We start from the raw sequence: 23,785 nt of genomic DNA on the forward strand, positions 1-23,785 counted from the left end.
CTACCTTCCAAACATTATCAATATGGCATAATGTAAATATATTAAACATAAAAGTTATAGTTTTCTAGTATTGCAATTATTTTTGCAGTAAGTTCACGCTAAGAAGCAATGGATAGAAACTTTGATATGGTTATAAAATGTGTCCTTGTGTATGAAAGAGTCACATGTCTGTTGCAGCTGTATTCCTCTGAATTGTGGTATAGAAAAGACCTTGGTGCCCTAAACAAACAAACAAACAAAAAAATGCCCAGGTTCTGTGCTAGCATTGAATGTATGAATGCTACTGTTTGATCATCCTGGTCTACTGAAGCCCACACAGAGCCTTTAAACCCCCCCCCCCCAAATCCTGCAATTCTTGCTGATTGAGGTGGGGGTGAGGCTTAATCAATTCTAGGATTGTAAGAAAGGGTATAGTGCCAACAGGTGCTGGATTTTAGAGCCGAATCTATGTGGAACACCTGTTGAACCCCAATTCCATGGAGTATATATGTTATTTGCAAACATTCCTGTTGGTGAGGGGAGAGGCTCGGATGTTACATGGGCACCAAGGGAGGGCCTCAAGGCCATTGTGCCCATGGGTATCATGTTGGCAATCTCGGTGTTAAAATTATGTGCCTCACTTGTTTGGAGTGACTGAGTTCTGTATGCATGGCTATATTTGTGTATGGTCTTCTGTACAGCTTTTCCAAACAAAACCAAAATGCCACACAGTTTTCCAGATGTTTTTAGAGTACTGCATCTCCCAACAGTCCCACCTAGCCCCAACCAGTCTAACACCAGAACCCAATGAAACTGAATGTTGGAACATTAAAGGCAGATAAAAGAAATAGTTTATTCATGCAGCACATGGTTCAACTATGGAACACGCTCCCTCATCAGTCAGTGATGACCACCAACTTCAAAAGGATTAGGCAAATTCATGGAGGGTGAAGCTATGTTCTACCCCCACTGTCAGAGGCAGTAATGCTTCTGAGTGGCTGGAAATGACAGAAGGGTAGAGTTCTCTAATGTTTGGCTTGTGCTTGTGGGTTTATCACAGGCATTTGTTTATTTGTGTGTGTTTTTTTAAGATGATATTTATTAGAAGTTTAAAGATTACAGAAAAAAGAAAAAAAGACAATAAAAAAAAATAGAAAAGCAATACAGCAATACAGCAAAAAAACAAAAAAACAAACAAAACTAAAACACACATCCAATATTCCATATCTTTACCTTTCCTTTACTTGTTTCATTGACCTCCTCACACCTCCCTTTTTTTGTATTCTAGTTCAGTTCACTATTTCAGCAAATTCTTTCCATCTTTCTCGATTTTTGTTCTATAATTTATCTTAACGGTCTAACCTTAAATTTTTTTCATTTTGGCCCATTATCAGTCAGCTTTTACTTAATTCTTTGTTACATTTCTACTAAAACCATATAGCTTCATTCCAGCATCCTTCTAACACTCATTAATTTTACAATGTTTCTGTAAATGTACTTTAAATTTTTTCCAATCTTCTTCCACCGACTCTTCTCCCTGGTCTCGGATTCTGCCAGTCATTTCCGCCAGTTCCATGTAGTCCATCAGTTTCATCTGCCATTCTTCCCTGGTGGGTAGATCTTGTGTCTTCCAATGCTTTGCGATAAGTATTCTTGCTGCTGTTGTAGCATACATAAAGAAGGTTCTATCCTTCTTTGGCACCAATTGGCTGACCATGCCCAGGAGAAAGGCCTCTGGTTTCTTCAGGAAGGTATATTTAAATACCTTTTTCATTTCATTATAGATCATCTCCCAGAATGCCTTAATCTTTGGGCATGTCCACCAAAGGTGAAAGAATGTACCTTCAGTTTCATTACATTTCCAACATTTGTTATCGGGCAGGTGATAGATTTTTGCAAGCTTGACTGGTGTTATGTACCACCTATAAATCATTTTCATTAATTTCTCTTTTAAGGCATTACATGCCGTAAACTTCATACCAGTGGTCCATAACTGTTCCCAGTCAGCCATCATAATATTATGTCCAACATCTTGTGCCCATTTAATCATAGCAGATTTCACCATTTCATCTTGAGTATTCCATTTCAACAGCAAGTTATACATTCTTGACGAATTCTTAACTTTAGGGTCTAACAATTCTGTTTCCAATTTTGATTTTTTCACCTGGAAGCCTAGTTTTTTATCCAAGTTATATGCCTCCATTATTTGATAATAATGGAGCCAATCTCGTACTCTGTTTTTTAATTTTTCAAAGCTCTGCAGTTTTAATCTGTCACCCTCTTGTCCCAAAATTTCCCATCTCACAGGCATTTGGTTTGCCGCTCTGAGAACAGTATGCTGGGTAAGATGATCCAGCAGGCTGTCCTTACATTCTTATGCCAGGTTGGGGAAGACTGGTCCGTGCATATATTTTTGTAGACTTGAAAACAAATGTCTATCCTTTCTGAATGCAAATAATCCTGAATGCAAACAATGCAACCACGAATATTGTCAGTACTTTGATGTAGTCTGTTTTGCTATTTATAAGTTCAGAAAAAAGTGTTTGTGTGTGTGTGTTTGATAGCATCATTCTAAATGCCATGCTCGTCATATAAAGCTTTTTACAAAACCATTTGCTTTCTAGATGTTTTAATGAAATTGAACATCTCCAGTTACGTAATTGAACAATACAGAAACATTTTACATTTGAAGTCCCTAATTTTATTTTAGTCACATTGTGTGTGTGTGTGTGTGTGTGTGTGTTTAATGCATTTTGCTGTTTAAAATGACTGGCTAAAATGACTGACTAAAGTGCCCTATCTTCAAACCTTGCAAAGAGCATCTACATAAAATTCCAGCTACCACATGGTGATAGCCATTTTACATTCATTGTAGCAGAATTGCTTGGAATGCTCCAGAGTGTGGTTTCAAGCTAACTGCATAGCAGGTACCCAGCAGAGGAGTTAATGTATCCTTTTGATCTTTCCCTGATACAAGATCTTCCTGTGCAGCACTCTCCTTTTCCACTGTTTACAATTCCAATTCCAAATGTCTTTCAGAAATGACATTTTGAGCATGGCGTTCTCCTGCCAAGAAAGGAAGATGGCGTATCATTCCCTTGGGGGTTCATATTTTGCCTTCCTTATTATTGAATAATCATGGAAGTTTCCCTACTGCTGCAATAATGACTCACCTGTGTACATATATGTGCACATGCCAGACGTAGCTTGTTTTTCAGCTATCTTTGTTTCAGCTCTTTTACCCTTGACCTCCTGCTTTCCCCCAGTCACTTAAATTTAGGAAAATGGTAGGAAACATCAGGTCTTGGGAAGGTAGTCATATATAGCCCCCAGATACTGCTTTCTGGCACTTAGGATTCTCCTCAGGCCATGCCTCTCACAATCCCTCCTAAAACTCCTGTTGTCTGACTGGAATGTCCCCTTGAGCTGTGATAAGGTTGCTTGCTTGCCTGGATTAAATACGTGTGTTTTTATTTAGAAATTTGATACTTTTGCATAGCCAAAATGTATGGATGTTTTAGTTGAGATTCCTGCATTGCAAGGGGTCTGGCTGAGATGACCCTCAGAGTCCTTTCCAATTCTACAACTCTGTGATTTTATACAAATGTAAGTCACATCTATTGTTTCATTCAGTTTTGCTTCTGTCAACTGCTCAATATGGGCATGCAGCTCATTGGATATGGTCCTTTGGCTGAATAAGTTCTTGTGGCTTTTCCCTTGTGGCCTGTCCTCTGTCAGTTAACCCCAAGGTCTGCATTGCAACTCAGTTGTGAGTAAACATGCTGGTGACTGTCTACTTGCATCCACTTGCAGGCTTGCCTGCACCTCCTTCTTGGCCTTCAGGTGCTTCTTTCCCACTTGTCCCAGCAAAAGTGAGTATGTCTGCTGAGAGATAGACTTTTAGTGTTGTGGGAGAGACAGCACTATCCATATATCCCAACCTTCACCAGTCTGGTGCCCTCTGCATGTTTTGGATTACAATTTCTATCATCCCTGACCATTGATCATGTTGGCTGAGGCTGATTAGTACTGCTGTCTGAAACATATGGATGATATAGAGTAGGAAGGCTGACTTGCAGTGGTTATCCTGTATTTCAGAGAGGAATCTTCCCAGCCCTAGATGGGAAGACTAGGGACCTTCTACCACTTAGCCATGACCCTCTATCATCTTAAAGCTACCTTAAGGTATGCCTCAATTTCATAGCAACCTCTGTGAAGTCCTTGGGTCTGGGATGGGTAACCTGTGGCCATCCAACAGTTGCTGAACTACAAATCCCAAAGAATTTCAAGATTTGTGGACCCCCCCCCCAACACCTTACACCTCCATCTTTAGCAATAGCAGCCTGCCCATATGGGGGCTTTCAATGCCATCTTCTGCAACATTATGTTCAGTTCATTATTTTTGCTGTTAGCTCACTAAGTAAGCTGCAAAATAAAGGGTAAGGGTACTTGATATTTAGACCATATTGCCCATCCTCCTGCTGCAATCTGTCAATTCTGTTGTCACTCCCACTATGCAAGTTGCAAACAAAACAAAACATTATAAAAATGGAAGGAACATGTGCAGGTAGGTGCAAAGAAACTTGCTCTGTCATATGCCAGTTCATTCAAATCTCTTGGGTCTTTTTCCTCTGTGCCCCCCCCCAAGAGTTTTTCCTAAGGCTACAAGAAACATCATACTTTACTCTTATTCCAACCACTTTTTGCAAACCAATGTACTACAGTGTTTAAGACCTTCCTTGTTTCATTCTCATACTGGGTAAAATAGACTGCATACACACCATACATTTGAAGCACATTCCCACCCTAAAGAATCCCGGGAACTGTGTGTACCTTTTGTAAAGCTACAATTAACAGACTACATGTCCCAGGAGTCTTCGTGAGAACGCATGTGCTCTAAATGTGTGGTGTCTTTATGACATATGGCCTTTGAGGACTAAACTACATGTTATGCTATTTTCACTTTAAGAAACAAACAAACGGAGGAAAGCATAAGAACCTAAGAACCACTCTGTTGGATCAGGCCAAAGGCTCATCTAGACCAGCATCCTGTTCTCACAGTGGACAATCAGATGCCCCATTGGGAAGCCCATGTGCAACAGCCCTCAGTTGTGATTCCTCAGAAACAGATTTTCAGAGGCTTTAGAGCCCTGCCAGTCCCTGACAATACCACCTTTATTTTCAGTAGCCAGTGGGCTGGGGTCGCTGATGCTTCTGCAAGGACTGGAGATCTCCCTGGTTTACCGGCTGGTGGGCTAGGGCCAGCTGGGTGCTTGCAAATTGCCCCCGTTTCCTTGGATGCATCCCAACAGTGGCATGGGTGGGGGCATCCTTGCCTTTCGAGCTTCCCAACACAATGAGTCACTGGTTCTTACAGAGGGTGAAGGGTGTTGGAAAACAAGCCTCTTCGGGAGAGTCTGGCCCCTCTCCCAGGCTCTCGGCTTGTTTACTGGTGACCTCCCTGGCCGGCATCCCCGCAAGTCCAGGAAGATATTGATATAGGCGACATTTCCCAGCGTGGAAAATGCACACCCCCTCCCTCCTTGCTTCCCTAGCAGGGAAAGGAGATAGCCAGAAATCTATTTACATCTCTTTATTTCTGACTTTGCAGCACTACAGAAAACATGTCCGATCACTTCAGACTTCAGCAAGCAAGTGACGAAGACTTCCTTTACAAACACAACAGGAAGGTCTCATATTACACACTGAGCAAATTCCGGTGAATCGCCCTGTGAACTGACTGTAACATTGTTTCCCACAGTCAGCCCCATCATGTGATGTTTTCACCGAGCTGGTTTGCAGCTGCGTTGCATTCATATCGTAACAAAGGGGAGTGAGGGATGAGGTGTGGGGAGGTCATCACAGAGCAGTGTGTGATGGTGAGACCAATCCAATAACTCCTGCCACCATGCGGCACACCAAGACCAGCTCCTAATGCCTCCCTCCTCCCATCTCACTCCTGGCAACCATCAGTGAACTGCTGCATTGGGAAGCCAGCAAGAGCAATGGCACTCAACTTGTGTTGCATCACCAGCTGCTACTGCTTATTTTTCAGATTCTTAAGTATGGCCAAAATAATGACCAAAAACTGCAGTTTGAATGAGTAAAATTATATTTTATTATGCAATATGCTGGTGTCGTCACCCACTGAAGCATCAAAGGCTTCTGCAAACCTCTTTTGATAGGTGATCATTTACAACCTAAGTGTGCTTTTCAGAGTTAATTTATAGTATTTTAAAACCATTCTCAATCAATTTCTTCCCAGAAGCATTTGTAATTTTGAAGACTTTCATCTCAGACTCATAAGGGGCTGGGTGCCTGTGTGTCTTCAATTATATAAGCTGTCCTTCAGTTCCAGGACTTCCAATTTAAAGTGAAAACCCCCCAAAATATAATAGAAGTTGAAGAGGTAGGAAATTGGATCCAACTGGAGGCCTGGATCCAGAAGTGGTGAGACATTTGTGGGTCACTCTGACAGGAGGGATGAAGCCACTCACCTGATATCATACGGTCTTAAGCAGTCAGGCAACTGAAGGAATTGGCATCATTTTTAAAACACAAACAAACAGAATTTTGACTGAAAAGGAAGAATTGAGGGTCAGGCTTAGGGTCAGGCATGGCCTAGCAGGCCAACTTTTAGGCCTAAGCCTGAAATTATTTGCTGAGAGAATGGGAGTATTTTCAGAATGTTTTCACCACAGATGATGGCAGCAAATTCCTTTTTTAACTGCTCTGCACTGTGTGAAGAAGTGAATGTAATGACATATGCTGTTGAGGGCTACTAGCCATGGTGATGTTGCTTCTTCTCCACATTTGGAGGCTGTAATGCTTCTGAATACCAGTTCCTGGAAACCAGATGAAGGGAGAGTGCTATTATGTTTGGGTCCTGCTTGTAGGCTCCCCATAGCCATCTAGCAGGCAACTGTGAGAATAGGATGCTGGGCTAGATGGGTCATTGCCCTGATCCAGCTGATGACTTCTCTGTTCTTATGCCTTAAAGGACAACACAGCCTGGTGTCCTTGATTTGTTTTGGAGTTCAACTCCCATCAGCTGGGCTGGCTGGAGCTGATGAGAGTTGAAACATCTGGAGGGAACCAGGTTGGCAAAGATTGGGCTAATAGATTTATTGCAGCAAAAGCTGTATTGGTTCAGAGCTTGCTTTGTCAGATCTATGAAGTGTTGCTCTCAATTGTCAAATACAAACCCACATGCAGGTAGAAAGAAGAGCTGAAGCTGTTAAATTGGAGTGAGTCCAGAAATCTCAGCAATCCACAAAAGGCGTGTCACCTTTCAGGCAAGAAGCTAACCCATTACCCTTCCTGCTGCCCTGCATCTTACACAGCTTGCTTCAGCCCCTTCATCTCAAAGCCGGTCATGCTGGGCAGCTCTTTATTTGGCAAGTGTAAAATTATTCTGGGCTGCTCCTAAGATGAAACGAACTACCCCTCTGGAGAGTAGAAGTATATCCCAGTTCCATCAGAGGCGACAGGCACCATTCCCCTAACTCGGTATACATTGCAGATGCAAATGTTTTATATATTAGCGGTTTAAATTATTTATTAAAGCTGTCAACTGGCAAGGGAGGAAATTGAAAGGGAATTCCGAATGAAATGTTATAAAATCACAGCTACATGCAATGATATTTCTGATTCAGCTGCTTTATAAAGTAGCACACAGATTTTGAACATGGCAGATGTGGTTCAGCACTTATCTCTCCATGGTGGTTTGCTACAATTAAAAACAAACACAAAAAACAATTTTAAACAGATCTCAATAACAGAAATAATGGGGGTCCATACACCCCCACTCCCCCCACATACCCCCCCACAAACACACATGATGAAAGCTAGGAGCAAAGAGGTGCCTCTTCAACATTTGCCAAAAACTGTGTAATGAAATTGCCAGATGCACCTCTGTGGGAACTTATGGGCCACCCCCTCCCAAGTTTCTGAGGGTGGTGGAACAGCCAGGAAGGTCCCCTGTGTCAAAACCAGGAAGGTTTGAAGGGAAGGAACATATGGTTGAACAAATCCGCATTGCTACTTGAATGAAAGTACACACTAGGGGTGCCAACTTGAATAAAAAATGGGGGGCAGGTGATCGACCACAGGACGCAGCGTGCACACACACACACCATTTGAATGACAATGCTTATCAATTTGGGGGGGGGGAGGCCCCCTCAAATATTTTATTGGGGGGGTTGAAGTGACCTTGGCCCCTAGGAGTTGGCTCCTATGGTACACACTGTCTTCAGTCGAGGTGAAGGCATAAGAGAGCACCAGGGGGAAGAAAATGCCAAAGAGAGTTGGGGTGAGAGCACAGCCCCTGCTTCACACTGCTCTTTATAGGTGTCGTGAGTATGAGCCATCACAGTGAGTGGTGCCACACAAGATTCAATCATCTTGTGAAGCATAGGTGGGCATCCTGTATTGTTGAACAGTGTGAAGGATCCTTTTCGGCTGACTAGGTCCAAGGCCTTCATCAGGACCATGAAGGTGATGTACAAGGGGCATCTCTGCTCCTGGCATTTCCCCTGCAGCTGGCACAGTGAGAGAATCATGTTGACTATGGACCTCTGAGCTCATAACACTGCATTATGACTCAGGATAGACCTTGTCAGCAAGTGACTGTAACCTGTTGAGAACTACACAGGCAAAGGCTTTCCCTCAGCAGAAAGATGCCACAGTAGTTGTTACAGTCATCGTGGTCACCTTTGTTCTTGTAGAGAACAATGCTGGAGTCACACAAGCCCTGTGGCATGGATTCTGTTTCTCAACACTGCAAGAAGGAGGCCATGGATTTAAGCCAGCTTTCCACATTTTGGGGGGCACCACTGCTCTCCTGGCTTCCAAACACAGTGTGCCACTAGCGATGACCAGTGAGAAAGCAGGGAGGCACCCATTCTTAGCCAAAACAGAATTAAATAGGAACTCAGAAAAGGGGAAACAGAAAAGGCTGGGAGAGGTGGTAGGGAAGAGTTGGAAGGACAGGGGTGACAAAAGTGAGGTGAGCTATATGATTAAGTGTTAAAAATCATGTTTCAAAGAGCTCTAAATGGCATTTAATTTGTGTAATCAAATGAGTCGTGTTTGTGAAAACATTTTTTATTTTTAATTGGGTAGGGAAGCTGTCAGTATATTGTAAGTGGATTACTGATTTTTAGGATGCATTGAAAACATAAAACCGCTTGTCTTGTTCTTTGCTGCATCCATCGCTTGGCCCCCACTGTGCATGTGTAATATGCAGTATCTTTGTTCTGTAAAATTTATTTCTTAATCTGTATCTTGCAGTGCCCTGAATCATGGGCTTTGTGAAATGTGTAATTATGAATTTCCTTCCCTTTTGTTGTTTAAATTCTGTGCCATAAGTTTCCATTAAAGCACACGTGAGGCACAACAGCTAAACTTAGAGTACCCAAAGCAAGCATAAAATGAATTGACAGCATGTGTTTCAACTCGTAAATTCAGGCGTGTAGAACGTGATATAGAAAGAAACACATTCATAAATGGGCCAAATGTGCAGTTGCCACAGGAGCCATAACTTCTGAATTTTCTGAACTTGGGCACATTGCAAATGTCCAAATGTATCAGTAGCAATAATTTAATTGTTTAACATTGTTTGCCATAATTGACAAGAATTCTCTGTAGTTCACTGGTTCTCAGTGTATATCTTGTGCCAGCTGAAGATTTGCTCTATAGTTTACATCTGGCAATGCAACACAGATTACTCACTTGCAACTCTTGATCTTTTTTTGTGAATCCCTGATGCCTTTTGAAACTGCCCTATTCCTTCTTTCCTTTCTGTTTGCTCCTCCTTGTTTCTTGCCATTCTGGTAGTTGTGTGTAGCACACTAAAGTCGGAAAGGAATTACTTTCCCTTGCTTTCAAGAACAGTAACTACATTCGTCCATTTTACCACTACTACTAATGTATACAAGAATAACACATCAAACCCACTGGGGCATATTTCTGACTAGACCAGCGTATGTTTGGAATTTCTAATATGAGGTAGCCATGATGAAAATTGAAGCAGAGTGGCCTTTATTACAGATCAGTTAATGCAGATGCAGAACATGACTCCACCCTTCACTGGTGTTCCCTGCAGTCCCTAACAGAAGGAATGTGGCCCCTGACAGAAAAAAAAAAGGATTGGCCACCCCTACTTCAATGTATGTGCTTTGATTTTAAATCTCGTGCTAGGCACCTTTGGGGGCTAAGATCAGCAGAGGCTGATCTCTTGGTATTTGAACCCTGGTGACTGGAGAAGACAAAATCCCACCTGTTACCATGCTAAGTGATTAGAGACTGGGAAATGGTGGGTCATTCCTTGATGTTTCAGTGGCTGGTGAATATGTAAAGAACCATATTCCAGATTTTGCATTAACAACTTTCCCTTTTAAAATTTTGGACTTTGGAAGAGGATTCCTTTATACAGCTTCTCACTCTTTCTGTGAATGATGGATCACTGGGTGAATAGCTTATTAAGAGGAGCTTCACAAAGCAACAGAAAGAGTGCTAGCGTGAATCATTGATTTGTTAGAGAATGCAAAGAGCCTGAGAGAGAATTAATGGTAGCCTTGATCCAATGTATTAATAATAGTGATCTGGTTTTCAGCAGGTACATGTTGAATGACATAAAAAATAGGGAGTTGAATAAACCCACTGCTATCATATGCCTTCCTGATGGGAAATGGGGAAGGGCCACAGCTTAGAGGTAGAGCATCTGCTCTGCATGCAGAAAGTCAATCACTGGAAACCTCCAGGTAGGGCTAGGAATGCCCTGAACTGAAAACCTGGAGAGCTGCTACCAGTGTTTTCCTAGATGTTGAGTCAACAAAAGCTGCTACCAGGAAAACTCTCAAAATTGAGTGTGATATTGGAGGCCTACAAAGTGCAACATCTTGAAAAGTAAGTTGCCATCCTTAATTAAAACTTCCCTTCCTCTGAGGAGGACTATTATTATATTCCCTGTTTTTAACATTTCTTTCAGTGGCTTAACAACAAACAGGGTGTTCAGTGTTTTCTTTCATACCTTAGGGACTATAATAAGGAGACTGGGACGGAGGAGATCTTTGAGACTTCTGCAGCTTCTGAGTGCTACATCTGGCATTTATGTGTCCCTTTTGGTACACCTGATTTGTGTATAAATGTTTTAACTATTCAAATATTACCTGTTAAGAACTTTTGTTTTCAGTATGCCAGCAGAGGTCACTGTGTTCATGTAGTGCTCCATTCTTGAAATGCACAGCATTTTGAACTTCATAGAAACTTATTTTTAGTGCAGAAATATGTGTTTACTACTTGGCAGCATAGTATAAAGCTATATATTTAGCATCTTAGACAAATTTAATGGCGTGCAAGTATATTTGACAAAATCAAGCTGTACTATTTATTGGGGAATGTATGAAAACTGCTCTGCACCCTTGCTCTCCATTTTCCCTTCCAAAGGGGGTATTCCAGGGCATGGGGGACAGTACCATAGAATGGGGATCCTCAGCCCATTCATCTGACCTGGCAACCCAGCATAGAAAACTACTTTAAAGACTCGTTTTGCTTGTGCCGGGCTTAGGCAGAACAGCTGTCCTGCTGCTGAATGGGGTTTGGATCTGGTGTTACTTAACACCAGCTTAATTTATGCTGGCTTGCTTTATGCTAACTTCTGGTGCATAGGATTCCTCCCTATATATGTAAGTATACTAAATCCATGTTTTAATTTATAGTTACTCAGTCCCCCACTCTCAAAATATTGATTCCTGTAGATCCACACCTGAAAATTTGTATGTGTGAATGAACTCTGGGACCTCCAGTGCTCACACTTAAATATATTAATTTTAATTGAAGCACCAGACCATGCACATAAAGATTCTAAAATGGGCATAAGCCATTTATATTGTAGTCCAGCCAGTTTGGAAATGCTTGTCATATATATTTTCAGCCAAGATTTATGATAATGGTGTAGGAGCTGTCTATTCCAGTAAACAATTCTTTTTGTAAAAAAGAGACCTGAGCAGAAATTAGTTTTTAATCTCCTCCTCAAGATCCGTTTCCTTTCTTTTCTTTCCGATCTGTCAGTTTTAAAGAGCGTTTTTTAAAAGCTCTGCTTGTTATGAGCTGCTCCTTGCTTCTTCTTGTCTCAAGCAGTTTGCATGATTTCCTGATAAAAACTAGTATTGAGTCTCGCAAGTCGGCTATGAAAGATACTTATCTCATTGGAATAAAGGATCGTGTGGCATGCTGTGAATAGACTTTGTTTGGCTTGCTGATATTGTATTGATATTTTTAGCTCATTGTCAATGCTAGATGCAGATGTATTAATAGACACCCAAGTGCCAGATTCATCCTGGAATTGGCTTTGTTCTAAATTTGGGCTGCTTTTTCAAGGACAGCATCATACCAAAACAAACAGGTGGTTAAGGATGAGTGATTTCATGAGTCCCATGGAGACAAAAGAACATAAGAAGAGCTGGCTGAATCAGGTCAATGGCCCATTCTAGTCCAGCGTCTTGTTCTCGCAGTGGCCAACCAGATGCATATGAGAAGCCCACAAGCAGGATTCGACCACAAGAACACTCTTTCTTTATGTGGTTTCCAGAAACTGATATACAGAATCATTACTGCACCCAGCTGCAGAGGCAGTTCATAGCCATCCTGGCTGGCAGTCTTCAATACCCCTCTACTCTATTAATCCTCCTTTAAAGTTATCTAGGCTGGTGCCAACACTTCCTCCTCTGGGGGCAAGTTCCATAGTTTAATGATGTGCTGTGTGCTGCTTTCTTTCTTGGAGAGGGGTAGGGGTGGGATCAGGATATAAGGGATGGGAGGAGTTGGAGGAGAACGATCTGCGGGGGGTGGTCCATTGGGCTGGGCTGGGATATGTCCAGGCCCTACAAGGCATCAGAGTTGTCCAGGGGTGTTCCTCAGATGAAAAGAAGCACATCTATCACTCCTGCCCAACTGACACTTCTCAAACCCCCCCCTTTTTGTGTCCCCACCCACACAGAGCATTTCCTATTGGAAGAAGCCATAACCACCAGACCAATGGGACACAGTTCACACACCCTCCACTGTCCTGAGAAAACCCCTCAATCCTAATTTTATTTCATTTTTTTTTTGAGATTTACAAAAAGAAAAATACCCACCAATAAATAAGTTTTAGAAAGGGGCAAGATGAGACACTGATGCACAGAGCATTATTTTTTTAAATCAAGACTCCTTCCACTCCGCTCTGCTCCCCCGTTCTTCCCATCTAGGGCAGCCCTGCCCTCTGCCCTCTGCCTACCCCTTAGACGTGGGGCACCGCATGGGACTGGATCTTGGTGACTGCAGCCTCTCCTCCTCCTTGCCTTCTCTTTAGCAGCCACTATAAGCTGCCCAGGGAAGGAGGCCGGCAGCAGCAGTCATGGAAAGGTTGTGGAGAGGCAATGGGATGCTCCCTCACCACCACTGCTCAGAACAAGTGCTGCCTCACCCTCCTCCCTGAACCTGGCAGCAATGGCACTGGCAGAGGAAATAGAGCCATTCCAGGAGCAAATCAGAAGCTGGGATGGCTTTTGTAATTCAGGGACTGTCCCTTGAAAATCAGGACACTTGGAGGGTATCTGCTTGCTTGCCCGGTCAAAAGATGCATTCTGTTTGCCACACTAAAGCCATGCCTACCCCACTGCTTTCTAACAAGAGTCTAAGGGGTGTAATCAACATCTTAGCTTGCTTAGCTATGCATGTTGTACTTTTGACCTGTGCTATGCCTTTGTACAATACTGAATTGAGCATTAAAGCTTCTTCTTCTTTTGCAGAAATTGTAACCCAAGTTTGAGTTTTTCATCCAGTGCAAGTCAGGACAAGAGAAAACCATGCCATAGTAAACCAAGCCCTGGCTTAGGTGAGTGCAGTGCTGGAATGCAAAGGACTGGGTAGAGGAGCAAAGCAGCTGCAAGCTCCTCTACAGGAGGCCATGCTTTAGCACACAGTCACAGTAAGCCATGGTTGAGCTGATCCTGCTGTGCAACCCAGACCAAAGAAACAAACTATAAAATATAATACTAATGCAAATGATTAAAGTTCATGGTTATATAACTGCAAGCCCCCCATTTTTCAGAACTGTTGTTTTCTTTTCATTTTAAAGGCAAGGAACGCAGTGGTTGCAACCAAGGGACGTTAATGCTGGAGCTGTAACTATTTGCCCCTGCAAGGAACAGAAGGGAAAACAGAGGGCACAGTATTGTGTGGAATGATTAGGTGACAAACTAATGAGCCTTGAGGGGTAGGGAAATTGACTACAAAAAGCAATTAAATAGGCACCAGACATTTTGAATGCAGTATTCTTCGGTAAACATTAAATACCACTGGGATTTGTTCATTAGAAGTGCCATTAAATATTAGTAAACAATACATAAAAACCCACTTGAGATGTCTAGGTTTGTAATCTTAAAATGCCCTCCCTTTACCTTGGTCAAGACCTTACAAGTGATGCTATCAAAGTGGCTGAAAGGAGCAGGGGAACCGAAAATATATTAAACACTGTTCATTATGCAAGGGTTCTATATAAAGACACCTTCCCCACCTGCCACCTCTTGAGTGATGGAGGTTTTAATTTATATATATAAAAAAAATGCTTAGAAAGCTTCTAGAAAGAGCAGCAGCAGTGTTGATATTCGTTATCTTAGCATCTATCCTGCTGTTGTACAATAAGTGCCCAGAAAAAGCTTACACAAATGGAGTTAATGTGTAACTTCATGACCATGACTAAGAGCTGCTTTTAACCAAACACCACCACCACATTTTTGTAATAAGGATATCATCTACAGATCTGAATTTATCAAGAATTAGAATGGTATATGTCTTTTCTGGCACTCACACATCATTTGCAAATGTCCCATTTAGACTTCCGAAATCCTTCAAAGTATTTTTTTTTTAAATTTTTTTATGATTTTCAGTTATAGACATTTCAATAGTTTTACAGTCATTTTAACATTTCAAAACTTGACTTCCTACCTCCTCTTTCTGCGGTTCCTTAAGTTTTTTTTATATAATTTCCTGCATACTCTAAATTAACTTATTCTTTTATTCATCTACTTTAATTATTTACTCTTATGAAACTGCAGGTTATTACAACAATCCTGCCATTGTCCTTATCTGTTTACAATTTGTTTGTACATATTTAATAAACCATTTCCATTCTTTTATTAAAAGTTTGTTGATTTCTTATTTTTCCTGTAAGTTTCACTATTTCTGCATAATCCATAAGTTTTTGTATACATTCTTCTTTCACCGGGACTTATTCTTTCCCATTTTGGACAAATAACATTCTTGCTGCTGTAATCACATACATGAATAAATTTCTATACTGTTTAGGTAGTTCTTCCCCTATAATTCCCAGAAGAAAAGCTTCTGGTGTTTTTTTTACAGATGATATTTTAAACATCTTTTTCAATTCATTATATATCATTTCCCAGTAAGCTTTAACCTTACTGCAAGACCACTACGTCTGATAGAAAGTACCTTCTTTCTCTTTGCATTTCCAATCCTTATTCGATTTTAATTTATACATTATTGCCCGTTTAGTCATTGTTAGATACCATCTAGGTAACATTTTCATATAGTTTTCTCTTAAACCATGGCATACTGTAAATTTTATATCCATATGCCACAATAGTTCCCGCACTTCCATATCCTAATGTATCACTGAAGATTTTACTCGCTCATCCTTTGTCTCCCAATCCAATAATAACATATACATTTTAGATAACAATCCTTCACAAAGTATTCATCAGCAGAGGCATCATAGTTATTTTTCACAATTCTGTATACCCCACCTTTCAGTATAGAAATCCTAACAAGTTTGCTTGCAACTAATAGTCAGTTGCATATTTTACAATATAATAAAATGTTAACAAATCAAAAACACATCAGGTTCATTCCCAGATGATCGTTGATAGCTCATGCAATGGAAATAGGTGGCAAAGGGATAGTCTAATTGGGGCAGCTCCTGGGGTGGTCTTCAGCTGGCTCCCTCTCCCCCAGCCTGCTCTGGGATCATTTCTACAGAGCAGTTGATAGTAGATGCTGGCACTCTTACATTTGAATTCTGGTGAAGAAACATCAAACTTGGATGAAGATGGAGATGAGGCAGAAGATCAATGAGTTCTATGGGTGTTCCACTCTTGAGTGGTGGATGGTTGCCTGAGTAGAGGCTAAAGCAGCATGACGCCAGTGATGCATCACAGGTAGTTGCTGCAATGGACAATATTTGTGACAAGGACTTGTTGAATAATTTAGAAAGGGTGGCCTTTTGAGGGTTGCTTTTCCATTCCTCACTCAGCTAGACTCCTCAATCTTCCAGTGTGTGTGATTGCAGCATGTTGCTTGTCCACACTGTGGCAGTAATCTTTCCCAACAAAAATAATATATTGTGTTTCCACTGCTCTTTTAAAAACTGGGATGTTAAGCTCATTGGGAATCTTGAATCAGAGCCTCTAGCAATGGGTCCCAGGTGCTTAATTTTGTGCCACCATAGAAACTTGTAGAGGATGGAGCAGTTGGCCTATACAATGCAGCACCATCACTTCAGATAGGGCAGTACTATAGCTGCTGCCTCAAGAGAGGACTCCGGGGTCAATAGGGTTTTACCTGGTCCTGCACGGATTCTGCCACTACCTTGGCTCCCTTATAAGAGTGGCTTGATGTTCAGGAAGCGACTGAGCTTCTCTGACTGCCTGCCCTGCCTTGACTGCCTTTTTATCGTCTAGTTAGATTGTCTGCCTGATTGGAACTTACTTGCCTCCAGGCTACCGTCTCTGACAAGAGGAAGGTTCTTCACTCCATTATGCTGAGGTTGAGAAGTGCCTTATCCAAGGCAGCCCAGGGAGATTGGATCCAACCCAAACAATGAACCACATCCCCCTGCTCTAATATATATATATACAAATAATTGAGCTATCTTATTTGCTCCATTATTTTGCCTCAGGCAAACATGCAAGATGCTTCTTCAAGAGCCTCAGCTGTCACTCCCTCGCCAACCCGCAAAACATGTGGATGCAGTTAAGACAATCAAAGGCATCAGGTGCTCTTGAAGGTTGCATATTCTGGTGCAAGTAAATGTTGCTTTCTGTGTTAGATATAAAAGGAAATAACCGTTCTTATCACAGTCAATAGGTGGCTTGGACTTGGCAAAATGGTATTTATTTACTCTGATCATCAGAGAGAGCATTCTGTTTTTGAAGTGTTTTATCTTTAAAGTCACTGCATTTTTTGTGCAAACATAACATTACAATTAATGGTCACAGTTGTTGGGATTGAAGATGGAGAATAATTTTGTTTGGTCTGCATTTTTTAAAGTGAACTGACCTAAATCACATTTGCAAGAAGAAGAAAAAAAAGAATCAGAAAAGGGTTGTATTCAAGTAACTTTTACCTATTTAAATTACAGTGGTACCTCAGGTTACATACGCTTCAGGTTACAGACGCTTCAGGTTACAGACTCCACTAACCCAGAAATAGTGCTTCAGGTTAAGAACTTTGCTTCAGGATGAGAACAGAAATTGTGCTCCAGCAGCGCAGCGGCAGGAGGAGGCCCCATTAGCTAAAGTGGTGCTTCAGGTTAAGAACAGTTTCGGGTTAAGAACGGACCGCCAGAATGAATTAAGTACTTAACCCGAGGTACCAGTGTAATAGCCTTAAATTATTGATGTCATTAATTTCAGTGGGTCTTCTATGAGGAGGTGTAATATTGGATATGACCCAATGTAATTATCATTTGGTTTTTGCACTTCTCTGAATTTTGTGATACAGTCCTCAGTTTTAAAAAGTACCCAAAAGCATAAAAACATATATCTTACAATAAAATGCAGTTAGAAATGCATACGAGATAAAATATGTATTCAAATATGAATCTTCAAATGAATTTTTAAAAGAAATTCACAGATTAACGTGGGAAAGGGACAGAATGGACCCATAAATCCATGTGAGAAACTGAGGCAAACCAGAAATAGGATGATCCGTTCATCCTCATCTAGGGCCTGGGTTAGTATGTAAGCCTGATTCACACTTAATCCTGAGCCAAACCACAGTGAAGTGTGAGTAAACAGATGTGTGTGTGCACTTAGAAAATTGCTTCTCAATCATGCTACTGGGAGCTAAGCTATGGTTCTACTTGTGAACCCAGGCTTCCTGTTTGTCTCCCCCAAGCGAACCATGAGCAATAAGTCAAGAACAAACTTTGACTGCAGCTCATGGTTTGTTTGGAGAGAGACGAACCATGAGCCTGGGTTTGCACGTAACACTAAGCACAAATCTTGGCTTAGCTCCCTGTAGTGTGGCAACAGGACGAGCGGAGGGGGAGCAAAGCAATGATATTCTAATTGTGCACCATCATGGTTGCTTGTTTATCGTAAGCCATAGTTTGCCTTAGCATGACATGTGAGTCAAGCCAATATTTGGATTAGATCAGGCTTCTTCAGCCTGGTACCCTGCAGCTGTCCTGGAGTTCAGCTTCCATCAGCCCCAGCCATCATGGCCAATGGTCATGGATAATGTGTGAGATGCAGTCCAAAACACTGCAAAGTAGGGAAGGCTGCTATATAACTGAATTGTTCATAAGAACTTAAGGAGAGCCTGCTACGTCAGGCCAGTGACCCATCTACTCCAGTATCTGGTTGTCATAGTGGCCAATCAGGTACCTATGGGAAACCACCAAGCAGGAGCTGAGCACAAGAGCACCCTTGCTCCTGTGGCTTCCAGTAACTGATACCCAGAAGCATTACTGTGGATGTAGGGCATAGCCCTTGATAGCTAGTAGCCACTGATAGCCTTATCCTTCATGAATTTGCCCATTCCTCTTTTCAAGCCATCCAGGTTGGTGGCCATCAGTGCCTCCTGTTGGAAGCGAATTTCATTAACTATGCACTGTATGAAGAAATACTTTTTTATATCTGTCCTGAAGCTTCCAACATTCAGCTTCACCAAATCCTCATAAGTTCTAGCGTTATGAGAAACAGAGAAAAACTTCTCTCTCTCTCTCCACTTTCCCCATGCCATGCATATTTATATAAAGATCTATCATGTCACCTCTTACTCTCCTTTCCTCTAGACTAAAACGTCCCAAGTGTCACAAGCTTTCCTCATAGAAGAGTCACTTGGTCATTTTGATTGCCCCTTTCTGAACCTTTCCCAGCTCTACAATACCCTTTCTGAGGTGAGGCAACCAGAACTGCACACAGTATTTCAAATGCAGTTGCAGCACAGATTTGTATAAAGGCATTATGATACTGGCAGTTTTATTTTCAGTTCCTTTCCTAACGATCCCTAGTATGGAGCCTGCCCTTTTCACAGCCGCCACTTGCTTTGTTGGCCCTCTGTTCAATGGCCAACAAATTGTAGGTTTGAAGGCTTTTTGGAACACCAGATTTGTTGATTATCCCTTGCAAGAAACCAAATTGAGAGATGACCTCTGGATTGTTGTCCAAACTTGTTTCCAGCAAAGAGCATTCATTCACAGAAGGCCCTTTTTGGAATGGCTGTGCAATTTAAACAACTGCGATGTAGTGGCACACAGGGGGAAGCACTGTTTTAATCCCTAAAAAAAAATCCTACAAGACTCCTCTGTACAATGAAGTGAGAAGTCAAAGGAAATAAGATGGCTTTCGTTGTGAGGAGGAGTTTGTTCCTCTTGGTGAATTGTAAGTAACCGTGGAGAGTGCAATATGTGGGCAATATCAGTCCAAGTGCTGGAGGCGTAAATGATATTAGATTGTGATTGCTATTATAAATGGGCTACTTCAGAGTCCCTATTTACAAGTCTTGCTAGTACTATGCAGTATATAAAAAAATCTAAATAAAATTCTCAGAGAAATACAATATTAAATCAAATCTTTCTGTTATCCTGCTGGTGGTTATGAGAAGCTAGACAGGCTTTCAATGATAAATTCATAATTCTCACTGTCTGTGAAGCTCTCGGAATAGCGGGTGGGGGTTGGGGGGGTGGATGCTACTTTGAAATGTTGTTTTAGTCTAAGCTGTGAGCTGAATACAAAATTTATTAAAGTAAAATTCAATACAGGGTAAGAAGTGGAAGGGTGACAATTGATTAAAAAAGCATGTTTCTGATGTGGCTTGAGGGGACCAGTAGTAAGACTTTTTTCTAGTGGGAATTATTCACTTCATTTAAAGGAAATACACCAGAATGTGATTGAATTTCCCCCAGAAAATGGGGGGGGGGGACTTAGGGTTTTTCTTGATTTGGTTGCCAGTTGTGATAGAATCTATTTTATGATGTATTATAAAGGAGAACAAGATTTCACAGCAACAAATGTTTTGTGAGTCATTTTCTGATGTTAATATTAGTTGTATGTTTTAAGTGCATACTTTGTCCAACAGTGCAGGATTCAATGACAAGTTAGGGAGAGAAATTATCCAACTCTGATTCCTCATCTGTGGACAAATGGGAAGATGGCGGAAGAGGGGAGATGGGAACAGAAAGTTATTCCTAACATTTTGTTGAAATTTTCTTCCTTGTAACTTGAAGGCATTGGTTAGGGTCCTATCCTCCGGAGCAGCAGAAAACAAGCTTGTTCCATCTTCCATGTGACAGCCCTTCAGATATTTGAAGATGGTTATCATATCCCCTCTCAGTCTTCTCTTTTCAAGGCTTAACATACCCAACTCCTTCAACTGTTCTTCATATGGCCTGGTTTCCAGACCCTTGATCATTTTAGTCGCCCTCCTCTCTTACACATTTCAGCTTACCAATATCCTTCTTGGTGCCCAGAACTGGACATAGTTACTCCAGGAAGGTTTGACTAAGGCAGAATAGAGTGGTACTATTACTTCTCTTCACCTTGACACTTAACTTCTGTTGATGCAGCTTAGAATTGCATTGGCTTCCTGCCCCCTGCTGCATCACACGCTTGCCGTGTTATCCTTGTGGTCTACTAAGACCCCTAGATCCTTTTCACATGTACTTCCGTCAAGCCAGTTGCTTCCCATCCTGTACTGGTGCATTGTTGAACAACAGTGGGGCCCAGGACAGAATCCTGTGGCACTGACTTGCCACTTTTTTCCAGGATGACAAGGAAGCATTGGTCTGCACTCATCCACCTCACAGTAATATTGTTTAGTCCACATTTTACCACTTCTCCACCAGAATATAATGGAGGACTTCTTTATTTTGTTTTTATTAGGTATTTTAAGACCACCATGGGAACTTTTAATTGAAGGGCACTGCATAATTGTTTTCAAGAAGTAAAAAATGGTTTACCAGTGCCTTTTCCCTGCACCCCTCGTTTTATGACATTGAGTCAGACCCTTTGTCCATCTTTCTCAATGTTATCAACACCTTTGATCATCCTGATTTTGATGAACTACAGCTCTCTTCATCCCTGGCCATTGGTTATGCTTGCTAGGGCTGATGAGACTTGAAGTTCATCAACATCAGGAGGGCCAAAGGTTTCCTCTATCTGGTATAGACTAACTGGCAGTGTCTCTACAGGGTTTCAGGCAGGGGGCTTTCCCAGCTCTACTTGGAGATGCAGGGGGTTAAAAACGAGATCTTCTGCCTGCAAAGTAGATGCTCTTAACAACTGAGCTATGGTCTTTCTGCAGGAAGTGACCTCGTACTATTTCCTGTATAACTGGATATACAAAGGAACAGTGTATTGGGGGAATTCCATGTATTGATAATTTCATCTTTTGAGCATGAATTGTTTTCTATTTAATTTTGAATTGTTTTTTAAAAGCCTCTGAGGATTACATTGTTCATCTCTCTTGATTTTCTGAGAAAGAAGTCCCCGTCCCCCTGTACAGTGGTGCTTTGATAATGCTTGAAAAAGCATCTTGAAAAACACTTTTTCTCACTTAAAATAGAAATGTTGAGTTTTTTGTTTCAACATCCTACATTTGGCTTGAAATACTAGGGGGAAATCAAGGCTGAGGGAGAAAAAAACTTGTATGGATAAATATATTGATAGTTTGCAGTATAAAAGTGGAAATATGTTGCCGTTTGGTTTCTTAAAAGGTTGGGTTTAAGAGAATAAAAACTTTACTTTGAAAAAAAAGAGAGTATATATAGATGAAATATGCTGCTATGTCAGTGACTCTGAGCCAGAAACTGCAGCTGTTATATTGTGGAAATGGAGAACAAAGTTTTTCCCCTCTACACATATTATTGAGTTGAATTCTGCTGAACAATCAAGAAGTAATGAAAGCAAGGGGTTATTTGCCTACACTTGGAATCTTGTAATCAATCCGAAACCTACTTTAATTGTTACCTAAGTGAATGGGCTATTACATATAAAAATGGAAGAAATAGAAGTAATTTTCATATCAGGCTGAGGATTTAAATGAGGTATACAGTGTATCAGTAACTTAGTGTTCAGAAATGTTTCCAATGAGCACTAAAATAGAATCCTGTATTAATTTTATTTATTTGCAACCTACAAGGTGGGCGGAACAATTGTTTGATTGAAATACCTAACTACTTCAAGTAGCACCATATTCTCATCCACAATATTTAGCTTAATGTCTCATAATAAACCTGAGTAGTAGATAGAATGATAGAATTGTAGAGTTGGAAGGCACCGCAAGGATCATCTAGTCCAATCCCCTGCAATGCAGGAATCTCAACTAAAACAGGATGCAACCTAAGATGTATCAGCTTAAACAGAAAAGAGACAGAGAGGTCAGCTCAATAGGTTAAAGGTAAAGGGAAGCTGGAGGTCTCTCATTCTATCTGTCAAACCCCTCTTCTGCAACTTTTACCTGGTTAAGTCCTTAGAGTGCCTCCTACAGGCAGGTGTATACATTCCATTGCACCTTTCTAAGAATTAACTCTAATACAGTTGGAATGAAGCAGTGAGGGGCAGACCTTATTAGTGCACTCCACATCTGATTTCTTTGTCCTCTTCAGCACCCATACTGGTATAACCTATATAAAATCTATGTCTAATTTATAAAGGTGCTTGTTCTTTCCCCATCTTTGCACATAGTTGTATGCATTTAAAGCAGGGGTAACCAGGATGTCTTCCAGATGCTGTTGGGCTACAGTTCCCATCATCCCTGGTCATCGGCTATGCTGGCTGGGACTGATGGGAGTTGTACTCCTGTGATACCTGGAGGTCACAATATTGCCTAGCCCGCATTTACAGGGTGGTTGCCATCTTGAGGTTCCCTTGGGTATAACACAGTAGCATTGTGTGGAGCCACAAACCAAAAGGTTGATGGTTGAGTGAAGTTGGGTGATGTCATGAGTCCCATGGAGGTGTCATGGAGGAAGTGGTCTGATCCTGAGAATGGGAGGTGCTTTGAAAGTTGGAGCTGGATGACCATGGGAAGGGTCCTAGCAGGATGGGGAAAGTGTTGCTGGGGACCTCAAGAAGTGCCAGAGTCCAGAGGAGGAGCTAGCAGCTTGGAGAATGGAGAGTTAGATCCAGGGATGGACCAAGTGGGTTAGCAGAGGAGTGTTCTCTTCTGGTGGCATCCCTGATCAGATTCCTCCTGCCATGGAGTCAGCCCTAGCTCCTCCCTCTGTTGAGAGTAAATTGGATGCTGAACCAGTGCCAATTCTGTCTCCTTCTCCTAGGACACAGAGATGCCAGCACTGGGCTGGCATAAACAGACCTTGCAAGCTGAACCAACCAGCAGTGGTTCCTGTCTGCTTGTCAAATCTGAAGACTCCAGCCATTTGCCACGTTGGTGCTTTGCCCATTATGCCCCTGAAAAGGAAGGTCCAAGGGGGCATGTTGCTTAGTTTGCACCTGGCCATTTATCTATTCCTCTTGCACACCTGCTGTACCTTGTAATTGTGCCTTGCTTATGT

General features: G+C 41.6%; 1 protein-coding gene and 1 long non-coding RNA gene across 21 annotated transcripts in view; both read left to right on the plus strand.

The window, feature by feature from the left end:
• Positions 1-23,785, plus strand: part of RBFOX1 (RNA binding fox-1 homolog 1) — a 1,496,801-nt gene that overhangs the window by 501,760 nt on the left and 971,256 nt on the right. The window lies entirely within an intron of this gene.
• On the plus strand, positions 8,660-11,111 carry LOC308463697. Its single transcript, XR_013979698.1, has 3 exons — positions 8,660-8,986; positions 10,595-10,887; positions 11,017-11,111. It is a non-coding gene; the product is annotated as an uncharacterized lncRNA (long non-coding RNA).

This window comes from Podarcis pityusensis (genome assembly GCF_964106645.2).
Source record: "Podarcis pityusensis genome assembly, chromosome: 14".
NCBI classification, from domain to species: Eukaryota; Metazoa; Chordata; class Lepidosauria; order Squamata; family Lacertidae; genus Podarcis; species Podarcis pityusensis.